An 18,058-nucleotide genomic window follows, 5' to 3' on the forward strand; every position below is an offset into this window, starting at 1 on the left:
CTTTGTCAAGTATCAGAGATATGTGAGAATAAGATTAACGTACCAGTACCAAGGGAACTTCATATTGTCAATTGTAAATGGCATCCAGAACCAAGTTAAGTAATTTTATGCTTGTTATTATGTTAATAAATGTGTGTGAAAATTAATCAAATTTTGTTTAAAGTTGGTCACCGTCAATCTGCTACTCTAAGCGTGCAAGTGGCATTTCTATCGTCTGACCTAACGGCAGAAGATAAACACGCCATGATAAGACCACGAGACATATTGCTGACACTCGCCTACTTCGTTAGAGCGAGAAGTCCAATAATCTGATGGTGTGTGTACCGAAGGTTTTACAGTACGCATACCACACGTATTTTTCAAGTGAGTATCGTTCTGAAATTGAAAAAAGACGTGCAAAGATATCTCAATAATTTCATTTTTACATGGAAGCCTGTACTGTAATCTACTTTTCTACATAATTTCCGTCGGTATTGAGGCACTTGTCATAACGTTGTGCCAGTTTTGAATACCCTCCTCATAGAAGTCTGCCGCATCACTTGTTAACTACTGCATCACCACTGTTTTGACTTCGTCATCGTCTTGAAGACGTTGACCGCCCACGTTTTTCTTCAAGTGCAGGAACAGATGGTAGTCACTGGTCGCAAGATCGGGGCTGTACTGAGGATGATCTAGAGTTTCCCATCGAAAAGATGTGATGAGATCTTTGGTCTGATTTGCCACATGCGGACGGACATTGTCTTGCAGCAAAACGATGCCCTTGCTCAACTTCCATGGGCTGTTGCTTTGATTCTGGTGTGACGTAGGCCACCCATGTTTCATCGTCCGTAACAATTTGGCATAATAAATCATCACCGTCGTTGTGGTACCGCTTAAGGAAAGTCAGTGCACTGTCTAAACGTTTGGTTTTGTGCACATCCGTCAACATTTTCGGTACCCAACGTGCGCACAATTTTCGGTCACAATGCCATACAAAACACTACGAGAAACAGTAGGAAGCCATCCCGCAAGGAGGAAATCGTAAAGCGTCTGTTTTCTCTCATCTTATTGTCCACTTCCTGCACCAAACGTTCATTCACGACCGAAGGACGCCTACTCTGTTGTTCATCATGCACATTTGTGCGGCCATCTTTAAATGCTCTCACCCACTTTCTTATCATTCCATCATTCATAATGTTTTCTGCGTAAACTGCACAGACCTCACGATGAATATCGATCGTTTTTAGGCCTTTAGCACTAAAAAATCTTATAACAGTGCGTACTTCACAGTCGTTGGCATCCTATACACTCAGTACACAACGTAAACAAGGATGAATCAGACTGTAATGGCGTCAGTGAGTAAATTAAGGAACAGGCTTTCATATATATCTTAGCACGTCGTTTTTTAATTTCAAAACAGTACATACTTAAAAAACACGCCTCATAGCAAAACAGACAAGAAATTAAGGATATAAGACCTAGATAGTTTTGAAAGTACCAGAGGCTGTTGAAAGTTTCGCAGAGAACATTAGGCAACTATTGTCAGAAGAAGGAGAAAGTAATACAGTAGAAGAAAAATGGGTAGCTTTGAGAGATGAAATAGTCAAGGTTGTAGAGGACAAAATAAGTAAAGACAGAAAGACTAGTAGAAATCCTTGGGTATCATACGATTTGTTGCTTTTAATTGATGAAAGGAGAAAACCCAAAATGCAGCATAAAGGAAGCAGGCGAAAGTGAATATAAACGTCCAAGGAGTTAGACTGCCACTAAGTGCAAAATGGCTAAAAAAGAATGGCTGGAGAACAAACATAAGTTTATACAGGCTTGTGCAATTAGGAGAAAAGGAGATGCCACTTACAAGAAAATTTAAGAGTCATTTGGAGAAAAGAGAAGCAGCTGTATGAATATCAAAAACCGATTCCAGTACTAATTATAGCAACGGAAGCTGAAAGTTGGAACGAACTTTTAGAGTGTCTCTACAAGGAAAGTTCAAAATGGTTCAAATTGCTCTGAGCACTATGGGATTTAACATCTGAGGTCATCAGTACCCTAGAACTTAGAACTACTTAAATCTAACTAACCTAAGGACATCACACACATCCATGCCCGAGGCAGGATTTGAACCTGCGACCGTAGCAGTCTCGCGGTTTCGGACTGAAGCGCCTAGAACCGCACGGCCACCGCGGCCGGCCAAGGAAAGTGAATGCAATGTTATAGACAGGGAAGGGGAAGTAGATGAAGATGAAATGGGAGACACGATGATGGGAAAAGAATTTGACAAAGCAATGAGAAACCTAAGCCAATACAAGGCCCCTGGAGTACACGACATTCCCGCAGAAATGCTGATAACCTTGGGAGCGCCATCCATGACAAAACTATTCCATCTGGTATGCAAGAAACGTGAGAGAGCGGAAAGACCCTCAGACTTCAAGAAAATGCCTGTGAAATCTTATGGGACTTAACTGATAAGGTCATCAGTCCCTAAGCTTACACACTACTTAACCTAAATTATCCTAAGGACAATCACACACACCCATGCCCGAGGGAGGACTCGAACCTCCGCCGGAACCAGCCGCACAGTCCGTGACTGCAGCGCCTTAGACCGCTCGGCTAATCCTGCTCGGCTCAGACTTCAATTACAATGTAATAATATAAGGGCCAAAGGAAGCTGGTCCTTATGAATACTACCGAACTATCCGCAAAAAGGTCTTGGCTGCAAAATACTGAAACGAATTATTTACAGAAGAATGGAAAAATTGGCAGAAGCGAACATCGCAGTAGATTAATTAAGGCTCCGACCAAACACTGGAACACACGAGCCCACATTGACTCTACGACTTTTCTTAGAAAATAGGTTAAAAAAGCACAAAACTATAGTGACAACTTCTGTAGAGTTAGAAAAAGCTTTTGACAATGTTTACTGGAATACACTTTGAATAGTGAAGGTCGGTCGTTTACTACATACACGGGAATCAGAAGGCCATTATTATCGTCGAACGGCATTAAAGGGGGGCAGCTATTGAGAAGGGAGTGACAATTGTAGTCTGTCCCTAATGTCATTCAATATGTCGATTGAGTAACCTGTGAAGAAAACAGGATAAAATTGTAAAACAACTTAAAGCCTAAAGAGAGAAAAAGTCAATGTCTGCGGATGACATTAACATTATGAAAGAGACTGCAAGGACTTGAAATAGAAGTTGAAAGAAATACATAGTGTCTTGGAAAAACGATGTAAAATGAATACAACAAAAGTGAGGAAAGGGCACTGAAATGAATTCGAACTAGATCAGGTCATGCTGAGGGAGCTGGATTAGGAAATGTGACCCTAAACGTAGTATACGAGTGTTTAAATTTGGGCATTAAGTAGAGTATATATTTAATGGAGACTGGCAATGGCAAGAAAAGCATTTCTGAAGAGGAGGAATATGTAGACTTCGATTACACATTCAAGTGTTCGCAAGTCTTTTCTGAAGATATTTGTCTGTAGTTGCCTTGTATTGAAGTGAAACGTGGAAGATAAACACTTCAGACAAGAAGACAATAGTAGCTTTTTGAAATATGGTGCTACAGAAGAACGCCGAAGATGAGATGCGTTCATCTCGTAGCTAATGATGAGATGCTGAATACAATTGGGGAGAACCGAATTTAGTGGTAAAACGTACCTAAAAGGTGGGATGGGTTGCTAGGACACATTGTGAGACGTTAAGTAATGGTAATGACGGAGGGCAGTGCATGTGTGTGTGCGCGTGAGGGATGGGTGGTGGTGGTGGGGGGGGGGGGGTTAAAAATAGCAGATGGAAATCAAGAGACGAGTACAGCAAGCAGATTCAAAATTATGTAGATTGGAGTAGGTTTTTGGAGATAAAGAGGCTTGTATAAGATAGAGCAGAGTCAACTCAGTCTTCAGACTGAAGATCACAGCAGTAACCATAGTCGTAGAACCTTCACGTTCTGAGTTATTATGAGTAATTCTCATGTTATGCTAAGAAATCTGGTTTTAAACATGAATACTGAAGTCATCATCGGATGTCTATATTGGTACATTTGTGAGGAAAAATAAATCTGCTCAGAGAAATAAAGTCGAACAGCTTTTTATTTCAGCGTGTAATATTATATAACGCTTTTTTCAAACTTGGAAGGGCGGGTTAGGCTGTTTCAGAATTCGTTCTTTCCAGATAGATGTCACAGTAGACTTGGAATGAGGCAAAGCGAACCCAGCTGGGAGGGATTTCCAGCTGAAAATCCTAGGGAAACTTAACTAAAATATTGGTCACATTGGGTGACCGAGATTATTTTATTTCTAGAAAGATGTTGTCCACTGTTCCAGCCATATGTGCATTCGGGAGGACGACGGTTCAATCCCGCGTCCGGCCATCCTGATTTAGGTTTTCCGTGATTTCCCTAAATCGCTCCAGGCAAATTCCGGGATGGCTCCTTTCAAAGGGCACGGCCGACTTCCTTCCCCGTCCTTCTCTGATCCGATGAGACCGATGACCTCGCTGTCTGGTCTCCTTCCCCACGCAACCCAACCCAACCAATCTACAAATAATTATCGTGTGAAACCCAGCTTGTGCTGTTCGTGCACGACAACCAGGCGGCACTAGGAATCGGCGCCCAATTTGTTGCCGTGTTCCATGAGTCACAGAAATTTCGCGCTATCGCCTAATGAACATATTACGAGCGTATCCAATATCAGAGTTGCTCTGTGATTGAAATGAAGAGTTCCTAGCAGATGAAACACGACACGTCACTCTCAACAAATAGAAATCTTCAGACATAAAAGGAACTTCGTCGTACGTCAAGGGAGTGTTGCAGGACCGATTCTGATAATAAGAAATATAAATGACGTTGTGGACAACACTGGAAGCTCCATAAGACTGTCCACGGATGATGCTGTATAGAGATATATCACAACAATGGAAAAACAAACTGTGTTGGGGTAGTTTGGGAGGAAGAGACCGAACAGCGAGATCATCGGATTGGGGAAGGACGGGGAAGGAAGTCGGCCGTGCCCTTTCGAAGGAACCATCCCGTCATTTGCTTGGAGCGCTTTAGGGAAATCACGGAGAACCAAAACTATAATGACCGGACGCGGGATTGAACCGTCCTGAATGCGAGTCCAATGTGCTAACCACTGCGCCACCTCGCTCGGTAAGCAAAATGAAACTGAACGTAATGTTAAAGTAGATATTTAAATATGGAAGGAGCCACGATCAGTGCAATTATTCAATATGAACAGACTATCGAAATAATAGTGCGTGAAATATTGGTGATAAATGTCACATTTGAAAGGAAACTACATCAAAATATTAGCTAATTAGTATCAGTAAAGACTCCTATCCAATGCTGAAGCATTTTTTCATGCATAATGAAATCAGAGACAAATTGCATAGAATTCGAGTTACATGACAACTGTTGTGTGTGCCGGCCGTGGTAGCCGTGCGTTTCTAGGCGCTGCAGTCCGGAACCGCGGGACTGTTACGGTCGCAGGTTCGAATCCTGCCTTGGGAATGGATGTGTGTGATGTCCTTAGGTTAGTTAGGTTTAAGTAGTTCTAAGTTCTAGGGGACTGATGACCTAAGATGTTAAGTTCCATAGTGCTCAGAGCCAGCCACAACTGTTGTGATAAACAGGAGAAAGTGTTGATTGACATGTAGATGAGGAGGTACTTGTTTGGATGAATGATGTCCGATGTAAGGATGATTAGTAAAATGTTATTAATGATGTGGGGGAAAGTTAAAGGCCATAAATAATTTTTGTGTATTTATTGAGGTGAATAAGGATGACTAATATAGACTGCCGTAGTAAATATTTGAAGTTTGGACGATAATGAGATAAATATGTGTAAAGGACGTATGTGTGAACGGAAGGGTGTAAATGTGTATAAAGCACGAAGTACTTGAGAGCTAACATTTTAACAATTTCATTAATTTTTACACAAGTTATCTTATTTGTACCCATATGTACAGGGCTATTACAAATGATTGAAACGATTTCATAAATTCACTGTAGCTCCATTCATTGACATATGGTCACGACACACTAGAGATACGTAGAAAAACTCATAAAGTTTTGTTCGGCTGAAGCCGCACTTCAGGTTTCTGCCGTCAGAGCGCTCGAGAGCGCAGTGAGACAAAATGGCGACAGGAGCCGAGAAAGCGTATGTCGTGCTTGAAATGAAATGCACTCACATCAGTCAGTCATAACAATGCAACGACACTTCAGGACGAAGTTCAACAAAGATCCACCAACTGCTAACTCCATTCGGCGATGGTATGCGCAGTTTAAAGCTTCTGGATGCCTCTGTAAGGGGAACTCAACGGGTCGACCTGCAGTGAGCGATGAAACGGTTGAACGCGTGCGGGCAAGTTTCACGCGTAGCCCGCGGAAAATTGGCTCATGCCACAACTGGAGACCGACAGCGCCGACTTCATCTTTCAACAGAATGGTGCTCCACCGCACTTCCATCACGATGTTCGGCATTTCTTAAACAGGAGATTGGAAAACCGATGGATCGGTCGTAGTGGACATCATGATCAGCAATTCATGTCATGGCCTCCACGCTCTCCCGACTTAACCCCATGCGATTTCTTTCTGTGGGGTTATGTGAAAGATTCAGTGTTTAAACCTCCTCTACCAAAAAACGTGCCAGAACTGCGAGCTCGCATCAACGATGTTTTCGAAGTCATTGATGGGGACATGCTGCGCCGAGTGTGGGAGGAACTTGATTATCGAACATTTGTGAATGCCTAAAAAAACTTTTTGAGTTTTTATATGTGTGTGGAAAACATTTTGAAAATATCTCAAATAATAAAGTTATTGTAGAGCTGTGAAATCGCTTCAGTCATTTGTAATAACCCTGTATTTATATGTAAGTTAAGAATGAATGTATTTCAATCGGGCATCAAAAGAAAGGTTTGATGTTATTTAATGAATAATGAATATAATATCCTAAATTTTGAATAATACGTCAATAAAGGAAGAAGGTATTACACCAGTCCTGTTGGCAATATAATATGTATTTAAAATAATGTACCATTTTCCACAGTAAAATTATCCTTTCTTCTGAATTTTACTCTGGGCAACCTCGTTAGTTAGACTTGCGTATTTTGTTGTGTTACAGCATTGAGTTTGTTTCTATATTTTTGAATAATCCAAAGAAAAACATAAAATGTCAATTAATTGTATGATTCAACGTACCGAAATCGTGGTTTGTTTCACATGTTTTATATAAGCAGTGTAGTACAGATAGTTGTGGAATAGCTTCTAATTTATCGCATTTCTTCTGTCAGTCATGTGTGGAGCCTGAAATGAGCTGAAATAATAATAATTCATTCTTGCTAGTAGAATGGACGGCGAAAAACCTGCTGAAAGGACGGCTAACCGAAGAGGTAGCTGTAATGGGTGAATGTTTCTATACTGTGCTGTTAAATGTAACCAGCGATAACTGTGTGTTTAGGGATAGCACATACTATTGAAAGAAGAGATTCGTAGTGGCTGAACATAAAACAAAAGTTTGATAAATAATTACTTTTTTGTTAGATTGTATTGAAATTTTTGTATAATATTTTTGTAGAGGCCTCATTATAAGAGCAGAGGGAATTTATCCATCATACACTGCAGTTTTCATTGCTTCTTCTGAAATTAAAATTCCTTACCTTCCTTTTTGTAATTATTAAGGACTTATCCTGTATCCGTTTCCGACTGTGGCTACAAAGAAGTCTTCCAGGGCGCGGGCGTAATGGATCACACAGGTCCCATGTGACTATAAAGATTGAGCATCGGATTAGTGTTATGGTTCTTATTCTGCGAGAAACGAGTCACAGTTGCAATTGGAGTGGTGACGGAGTAAGTAGCGACAGAATGTTTCACCCTCGCCGCGAGTAGATCCTCAGTAAATTGTTATAATTACAGTGATTAATGAGAAAAATTATTGGTTTCTTATCGGAAGTGAGTACCAGAATTGAGTGGCGCGTTTCAGGGTTCGCATCTGTCGCACCGGCCAATGGATTGTCGTGTGGACCACGTGTAAGCATTGCCAGAATAACGTGCGAAAATATTTAGATGGACTGGACATATATTGAGAATAGACTAGGGAGATTTGTAAGACGAAGATGGTATGTCAATGGAGAACGTTACTTTCTTTATACCAGTGGTCCACAAACTGTTTTGCTCAAGACCCAATACCGACAATGCGGGGCGGCACCTCGAGCCGCGTATGTACAGATCTTACTATTAACTGGTGACCAAGATAAATGTAATGAGGCACCCAGTAGACCAGGGCTTAACAACTGGCCGGTTTTGAGCGCGAGTACTCGCGTCTGCTCAGGCACGTGCTTGCGAGCAGGTGCAAGATCGCGGAGGCGGGAGGGAGGGGAGGGAGGGGAAATGCGCGCGCACGTTTGAATGTGATCTCGCGTTCTTAGCAGATTTAACTAGCCATCTGAATGCTTTGAACATATTACTACAAGGTAAAGATCTGCTAATTACACATTTCATAGATCGAATACGAGCTTTTAAAATGAAATTGACACTTTGGGTGAGTCAGCTTGAAACAGGAAACCTAGCTCATTTTCCTAAATTATCATCCATGCAAGATGTACACAAAGACTGTGAACGTTATTCACATAGTTTAGTTGATCAGCGCTTTCAAGATCTGACAGCACAAGACAGTGATTTTGATCTGTTCTCTCCATATTCAGCGAATATTTAAGAGATTCGTCCCGAGCTGCAGCAAGAAATTATTGACCTGCAGTGTGACAGAGAATACAGAGACAAATTTCAGAACAAGAAAAACATTTTGGAATTCTACAGACACTTCCCTCAGGATAGATATCCTCGTTTGCACAAACTGGCGGCTACAATAATATCAATGTTCGGTTCCACATATGTTTGTGAACAACTGTTCTCTGCAATGAAATGTAACAAGACGCGCCTGAAAAACGCATTGTCTGATCGAAATTTAAACTGCACGCTGCGCCTAAAATGCTCAAGAACAATTACTCCGAACAAAGACGCAATTGTAAAGGGCAAAAAGTACAAGATAACCGAGAATCCCACACTTCAGTGACACCTTTTATTGTGTAACAGTTCACAAATTAATGCGAATGTACAGGCATACACTAAGCTAATAAAATTATGTGGCATGTGTACATTCTCCTTTATTTGTTTCATTTGTCGCAGTAACAATTCGTGAGTAATATCCCTGCAGGTGGCCGCGGATTTACATTGACTGGCGGCAGCTGTTGTGTGCCCCACGTGACTTTCCCCACTCTCCGCTCTGGTCCAGTAGTGGGGGTAGCGTGCTCGCGCCGCTCCGTGCTCGCGCCTTGCTGCTCACAGCTTGCTCCGCGAGCTCGTATGTTGTGAAGCCCTGCAGTAGACTAACTTTAGTACGGGCACCATAAGTTGGTCGCCGGCCCCCAAATACTGTTCACTAAAAGTCGGCACTACTCGCAACACGTCGCGTAGAGTTTCCTCTTCTTCAAATTGCTGCCGCCCTCCGCGATTACAACGCTGTGACGCTGTAATTGTCTGACGAAGTCTTTGCTTATGATGAAACAGTCACGACCACAGAATACGGTATCGTTTATTTAAAATGACCGGTTTCGGAACATACACTTGGTCATTTTTAGGTTGATTTTCCTATAAACATTATAAACGTACATCATAATCAGGGAAGTCAGTCTTGCACAAAATGTACAAAGACTAAACTAAAAAGGCATTTCGTTTTAACCATTTTCTGGAGCTGGTGACGTGCTGAGAAGCTGCTTGTGGTCAGGATGCTAACTGCTGCTGGTGGCTGTACTACCACGCGTTAAATATTAATCGATAGCGCACAAATTTGCTGCATTACGTTAGCTGCAGTCAATGGGTTCTTACGAGGGTAGTCCCAAAAGTAATTTCTCCTACTCTTTTATAAGTACATAGACCTGTTCATTTTTACAATGGTTTACATCAGTTTACAGCTTGAACATTTAGCTATTTTTCGACATAATCACCATATCTGTCGATGCATTTTTGTAGACGCTGTGGCAGTTTCAGTATGTCCATGTCATACCAGCTCGCCGCCATGCTGTTCAGAAAGTTATGAACATCTTCTTTCAACTCGTCGTCGGAGCTGAATCGCTGGGACCACAATTAACGCTGACAGGTGCTGTGAGACTCCGCAAACACTCAAACGGGCAATTCAGAACCGAGAAGAAGAATGTTGAGCAAGGGCGTATACATTCTCCATGACAGCGCTCGCCCACACATTGTTCTGCAAACCGTTGCTCTCCTGCAACAGTTTCAGTGAAACATTATCACCCACCCACCCTACAGTCCTGACTTGGCGCCCAGTGACTATCACCTGTTCTCTAGGTTAAAAGAACATTTGGCCGGAAAGCGATTCAGCTCCGACGAGGTGAAAGAAGAGGTTCATAAATTTTTGAACAGCATGGCGGCGAGCTGGTATGACATGGGCATACAAAAAATGCCACAGCGTCTACAAAAATGCATCAACAGAAATGGTGATTATATCAAAAATTAGCTAAATGTTCAAGCTGTAAACTGATGTAAACCATTGTAGAAATGAGCAGGTCTATGTACTTATAAAAAAATAGGAGCCCTTACTTTTGGCATTACCCTCGTACGTTATGTAAAAATGTTTATGACGTGAAAATGAAGTATAACGGTACAGCAGAGTTAAATGTATTTCATTAGACAAGTGCAGCTATTTAAATAAATAGTGCAGGTCATTAATAAATTGGCTTACCTTCAAATAAACTTTAAATACAAGTGGTACTTGTATTGTTGTATTGTTGGTACTTCAGGGCGACGCCGATTCCATGGAAATAGAGATGTGTTAGCCGTTGTTTGTCAGAGAACATACTGTAGCACGCTGTTGCATAGGTGACATTGAATAGTGACTATTAGCGTCCAAAGCTGTTGGTTGCGCTGTTCCCGTGGAGGCGTCGTTCAGGTAACCGTTACTTTGGTTGCATTGGCGTTCTGCTTTTATAATCTTTGCAGTGCAATCCGTCTGAAGATAGCCTACTGTATGTGCCGGAACCGGTCGTTTTAAATAAAAGATATTCTACGATCGTTGACTGTTGCTTCTTAAATAATGATCACTAGTAAAATCACTGATATTCCCAACCATGTTGGTTAAAATCATACGAAGTACCGATGTGTTGTCTGTCTACACGGATAATTAACTTATTAATAAAAGGCTAATGTACTAATATTTAAATGCATTTTTCAATATGAGACATGATCATAAATGTTTATCAATTATTTTTGATGTCAGTTTTCTACTGCTCTTAGCGATGTATTACAACAGTCTTAATTGAATCCGACATTCCTTGCTACATGTCTGTACCACCTTTTCAAATGCCGTCTCTGTAATTGCGGTTTCAAGAATCCATTATACTTGGCAAAATGTACGCCGTAGTAACTGATCGGTACGACTACAAAACTTGTATGAGTTATCAGCACTGGCATGCAATTGGCAATCTCTTCATAATATAATTTTGAGCGAGAAATTATTTTTTTGTCTCAAAGACTTCATACGACTGCGAGAGACAGGTTATCTCTGACTCGTAATATAAACACTCTGTGGATATAATGTGGAACTTTACGTGTACAATGGACTTCCTGAACTCTGATTCAGAATTGCGGAGAGTAGTATCGCAATGGAATTGTAATTAACGGCATTGTTGTAAGTTGTCGTCCTGAATACGGAATGAACTTTGATTAATTGCGATAACATTTCATCTCATAAAAGAGGATACTGTTATATAGGTAGGAAAATAATATATGGAAAATTGAAATTTCATGAATGGAAAAGGTACGTTTCTTTGATTATTTTAATTTCTCCTTTGTTTGTGTCTCGGAAATTTATCTGGTGTGTCGCAACTCGCAGAGGACTTTGTATTCTGGGAAATCAGTAGATCCTGAATCACGGTCGCTTGCTTTATGTTAAGAGATTAAATTCTGGACTTTACCAAAATTCATATACAGCTTGGACACTCATTCCGATGCTCAGAGTGAGTACGTCATAGCATCCAAGACGGCTTCCCCACGGTGTACGATTGTGCCTCTGATTCTTTTAATAATTTTCAGAGTCGACGATTGCTGGAATTCTGCGTAGCCGCAGAGCTCTTGTTCCAGGTAGGGTAATTAATTTTATACTTGGAAAAGTGGGAGATAATTGTGTAAAACTATTGGGGAAGCGACATCTCTCTCCCAAAAGTTTCCATTCAGGTAACTAGATACTACTCAGTCATATTATATTAACTTAAATTTCAGGGAGAGAGAATTTACATTGGCGATCGCTTAGACAAGGAATCAGTGTATGATACCCGTGTTGAAAAGGAACTAAAAAATGTTGTAATTTAATCTCAAAGATACAAGAAGAAAATTTGTTCGACCGTCATACCAGAAGAATACTCTAAAAAAAACTTTTTTAACATTGAGAGACAAAGGATTAATTTCGAGATTCTTTTATTACTTCTAGTATTAACTACCTTTTGTTCTGATGTGCTGGCGAAAAGACGTACTGTATAGTTTCATGTCTATGTGTGTGTTAAATGAAGGTGTTAAATGATGAAAAATGTGTTTTATAGTTTATGTCAAGATCAAGCCTAAATCCCATATCAATGGAGTACAAATTATTCTGTTAATTCGAGAAGGCGAATTTTAGATGGAGGCGACGATCTTTACGACGGCGCTGCTCAACAATAGAGGTACGTGATTGTGCTCACTACTTTCCTTTGGTGGTCGCTAAGATTAATTTCGATGTGTTTTTGCCGAGACATTCAGAACCTGAAATCTTCCTTTTCGTATAAAAATAGGAATCCGATTGCAAAAGAAATATTCTTAAATTTAAATAATTGCAATTCTTTTACCCAGTCCACGGGGAGTGATAGAAAGTACGTGCCTCTACTCTGATTGTACGTCCGCAATCTCCGAGTGTGTTACGACGTAATTATTTTACACCAAAAAATTGAAGATAGATTTTGCTCATCAGATCGCAACCACTCGTACGCGAATGTACGTAACCTCTGAATGTGTCTAGTCAGTCGTGCGCATTGTTCTAAAGCTTTTCTGTTAATATTCTGTGGATTGCATCTCCGCAATTTATTTTTGTTTATGCCATAAATCGAACTTCACGAGAAGTATTTATTACGCAAATTTCAGGCTCCATTTAATGTCAAAAAATTCCGAACTACGGCTGTCTAAGCCAACCGCTACAATAATTTCGTATCTCTACAACTACAATAACAAAAAACAATAACAAAAAACTAAAACAATAACAGACAGGGTACGTTACAGTGGCGATCGAGTGCCATGACGATTATTTCAGTAAAAATCAGTAGAAATTTTAGTTGAAATATTTAAGCCATTTTTGCTATCCATTATTTCTATTAAATCTCATTGTTTGTGTTGCATGTTACGCGAGCCGCGTACCAAAAAAGAAAAAAAAAAACCATAGAAAAAAACAATTTTTGAGAGAAAGGTGTTGGACCATTTAATGTTAATTCTTCTGACTACAAAACCGTCCGAAAAAAACACGCGCTACTACGCTTTAGTGGAAAGTAAATGTGAGATTGTTTTTTTCATTTTTTCGACACCCTCTGCGTAGAACGCATCAGTTCCTTTATTTCCAAATTCTTGTCCATTTTTTTACGCAAAAATAGCAATAGTTCGTTTGCTATTATATGTAAATGCATCACAAGATGGCGGGCAAAATTTATTAATTGCGAGCGAAAAAGAAAAGAATCATTTATCAGTCTTCTGTTTTGCCAGAGACATATTTTACTAGGTGAATTTCCACGGATGAGCGCAAAGCCATCTGTGATTTATTTACGTGTAGTACGAGCTGAAGTGATAGTGAAGTTCGGCTGCACGCTGTTCTGAGTTGTGAATCGGCATGGTGAAACTGAGATCTCAAACCAAAACCATGGATAGTTCGTCAGATGAGGAAACCATAGTCCAATCTTTACAAAACCTTGAGGCAGAAAGTACTGCGAATACTGGAAAAACAGTCGCAGCGACCGGCAGTGCTCAGTCGCAATCGACGGGCGACAACATGTCGACTACAGAAACAGATACGAATACTGACAATAAACAAGACCCAGTAGAACCAGACCTCATGCGCATGTTTAGAGAGATGGAGACGAATTTCATGTCACAGTTTGCAGCTCACGTCACAGCTCAGTTAGGTACTGTTAACGCACATGTAGAAAACGTTGCAGCACAAATGCACGCTCACACAGGAAATGTCACAGCACAAATGCACGCTCACATAGAAAATGTTACAGCACAAATGCACGCTCACACAGAAAATGTCACCACGCAGATAATGTTGCAGCACAAATAGGTACTGTAAATACGCGTGTAGAAAATATTACGACACAAATGGACAAAATAAAAAATGACGTGAAGAACCTGACCGACATGCAAAACAACCTGACGACTCAACTGACCCATTTAAGAAGAGAGGTAGCGAATCAAGTGATAGAGGTAGTACGCGAAGATTTAAATTACATGAGCCAAGACACTGACAACTTCAAGTCCACAGTTCAGGATATGCCAGAACAGATCCGTACCTTAACCGAAAATTTTGAAGCTATGAGTTTACAGCAGACCGAGCTTAGTGTCAAAATGCAGGAGGCTGTAGATCAAGTTGATGACATGACGAAACAACAAAAACAGTAGTTTGACGAATTTTTAGAGGAAAAAGACAAACATATCAACCATACTTTAGAGACAGAACTAAAAAAAAGCAATAACTGATACTGTAGACGCTTCCCACGCCCTGGTTCCCGGGTTCGATTCCCGGCGGGGTCAGGGATTTTCTCTGCCTCGTGATGACTGGGTGTTGTGTGCTCTCCTTAGGTTAGTTAGGTTTAAGTAGTTCTAAGTTCTAGGGGACTGATAACCATTGATGTTAAGTCCCATAGTGCTCAGAGCCATTTTTCATACTGTAGAGCAGGTGTACACTACCCAGCACACGTCCGTAATTAAACTACAAACTGACGTAGCTCAGTTACAAAAGACTCTGACATAGGGCTTACCTGACTGGAAAAAACATGTAGACGAGCAACTAAAGAGTAAACACCCTACACAGAACGAGAGAGAACGACATCCAGAAGAGGAATTTGATGACAGACGCACTGCTTAGAGTGACGAAGGGGCAAACAGTTATCTTTATCCCGATGTACCCGTGTTTTCACCTAACCAAGGTCGTAACGGTAACTGACATTACCGTGACGAACGAGAGAGACACCAGACAACCGGACCAACTTTGCCGGCTGTTCTGTTAGAGGAAAGCCTTATAAAACACAGGCAGTTCCAAGTGTTTATCCCAGAAAAAAAATCCGTCCACCCGGTAATTTTTATAAAGTCATTTAGGAATGTGATGCCTAAGACCTGGTCTGAAAAGCAAAAAATACAGTATGTAACTGGATATATACAAGGCGATGGTGCTCTACGGGCAATGGAAATGTCGGAAAACTGTCAGAGTTTAGAACAATTTGAAGGTGCATTTTTATCAAAGTATTGGTTACAAGGTGTACAAGAGCGATTAAGGAAAGCTTTGTTCAACCCGGAGCAATACAATCCAAAATTTGGACCACTCCGGAAGTATTTGGAAAATTCTTAACCAAAACGCGGTTCTGGGATGAGCCCGTTCTACACACAGACGTACTGCGCATCCTGAAGGCAAAATTACCGTTTAGTATCCGAGAAAAATTAGTACAAGTACCAGAAGGCAATCTCGAATATTTCCTATCTGTATTAGATTCTATCGATTTAATTAATGAGGATGCCAGGCAAAATCAAGCCCACCAAAACAATTTTCGCGGCAGCGGTAGCAACCAGCCTGCGCAGCGCCAGCCGCATTTCGGCGTCAACAATGTAGCGCGCGCGGCTGAGTCGCGACCGGCTTTTGTCGTTCGCGCCCCGACAGCACAGACGCCAGGCCCGAGTTTGGTAGGAAATTACGGCAACAGCTACAACCAGACCTACCATTAACCGTACAATAGAAAAAGAAAAAACGGTGATAGGAATTTTTCTGGTTATTCCGATGACCGAAAACGTAACTGGAACAGAAGTGACAATAGGAACCAGTGGGGAAAGAGTTACAATAATTTCCAACCTGAATTTAGCCGCAACCACACGGTAGATCATCAATGTAAGCAGTGGCAATATCCTGTTAACAGCCAAGCGTATCAATCTATAACACTAGGTGACAACAGGCCGCTAAACTCAGTGCAAAACCACGACAAGAAAATTCAGCTAAGTGGATTGAATATTTAAACGTTTTTGAACAGGTGGTAAACAATTGTCCCAATATACGATACTGCAGTTACACCGTCTGATCTGATATGCAATAAGAAAGAGAATAATGAATGGGTAAACCCTGTCCTGTCTGTTCCTAGACAACCTGTAGACCTAAATGATAAAATAAGGCAAGTATTAATCTCTATCACACAACAAGCCCAACGCCGAAAGAAGCATTATGATAAACAGTTACATGGTGATACCAGATTTACAATCAGAGAAAAGGTGTTACTCAAAACTCATGTGAAATCTTCCTTGTCAGCTAAGAAAAACGCTAAGTGGCAAATAAAGTATACTGGTCCGTACGTAATTGTACATACTCCGCACGACGGATGTTATTTACTTGCATACCCTCACAATGGCAAGATCAAAGGACTGTATGCACACAGAGACTTAAGAAAATTCTACTATAATTATCTCACGCCATACCTATTAATGCACACGTATAAAATAAGTTATTATGAAAGAGAGAACGGACACGATTAGGATAACGAAAGTACATCTTATGCAGCTAAGTGAAGACGAACTTTTCACTATTATTGTTTACATTTGTCAGTGAACGTGAACGCAAGACACAGTTAAGCTAGGACATACGCGTCAGTAGCTGACTAGCGATGTTTAGCACGAAGTGTACTTGTAAGTTTTGACGGAATGTGTTTGTTTGGTGACAGTGGTATTTTAGTTTTAAGTTTATATACGGAGGTATCTGGAGCGAACAATTAGCACAGACCTCGAAACAATATAGATGTAAGTTATTTTTTTATGCCATTTGTGTATCGAAGCAATATGGTACAAGGTAAGTTACAGAAAAATATTGGACTCCCTACGGTACAAAGGATAAATGTGTGACGCAAGTACACTATAGGTTGCTGAGAAGGTTTTGTGTGTTTTTGATGTATCCACACCACGAGGTTTTATCTATAAATGTATCGCATGGAAAAATGATTTTTTTATGCTGCAATTATAAAATGATTTCTAGCTGTTAATGAAAGTTTAGCGTACTATATATCATACGCACAGTAACCTAATCTAAGGAAAGTGCACCGAAAGATAGGATTCATGAATAACAACTTGTGTTACTGTCATACAGATAATTTTTTTTTCAACTTTATATACATGTTTGAATGCAAGTACGATGTTGAGATACGATTAGTGAATGTTAACTGAGGCAAACATAACACCGTCTCTTATAACAAAATAAAGGAGTATGTACAAGGTAAGTTACAGTAAACCCACTAGCCGGAAAAAAATGAGGTAACGCCGAAACAAACAATTATTTACAGGTGGCGCTCGGCGAGATACTGCGAGACTTCAATCGGCGGAGAAAAGCCACTAAGTTCCATTAATGTCACTATGACTGACGATTGACGTAATAACATTACCAAGATCACTGAGAAATACACTACGTGACACTAAGTAACGCCAGAGGATTCTAATAATCTATTTTCTCAGTATGAAAACACTAAGGATGTATGCTGACTTTAGAGGGATGCAGTACACTTTTTTTTGCTATGTTTATAATATTTTGTCCAATCTGAGCAGAAGATATTTGATGAAGGAAGAAATAACACAAACATAAACACAAAGAAACACCATATACGCAAGCACAGACCTTCGAGGCAGTAGCGCACAGCAGCCAAGCTTCATTATTAATCTGTTGTTTGTACTACCTAGCAATTTAAGTATTGTGATTTATTTATGTATGTATTTTCTTATTTGTTTGTTTATGATGTGTGTACCATGTGTTATT

The 18,058-nt window shown here is 40.4% G+C and overlaps 1 protein-coding gene across 1 annotated transcript in view; it reads right to left on the bottom strand.

Annotated features, from left to right (window-relative positions):
• LOC126159721 (glutamate receptor 1-like) overlaps window positions 1-18,058 on the bottom strand; it is a 182,751-nt gene that overhangs the window by 122,629 nt on the left and 42,064 nt on the right. The gene's annotated exons all lie outside the window — the stretch shown is intronic.

Source organism: Schistocerca cancellata, chromosome 2, assembly GCF_023864275.1.
Source record: "Schistocerca cancellata isolate TAMUIC-IGC-003103 chromosome 2, iqSchCanc2.1, whole genome shotgun sequence".
NCBI lineage: Eukaryota > Metazoa > Arthropoda > Insecta > Orthoptera > Acrididae > Schistocerca > Schistocerca cancellata.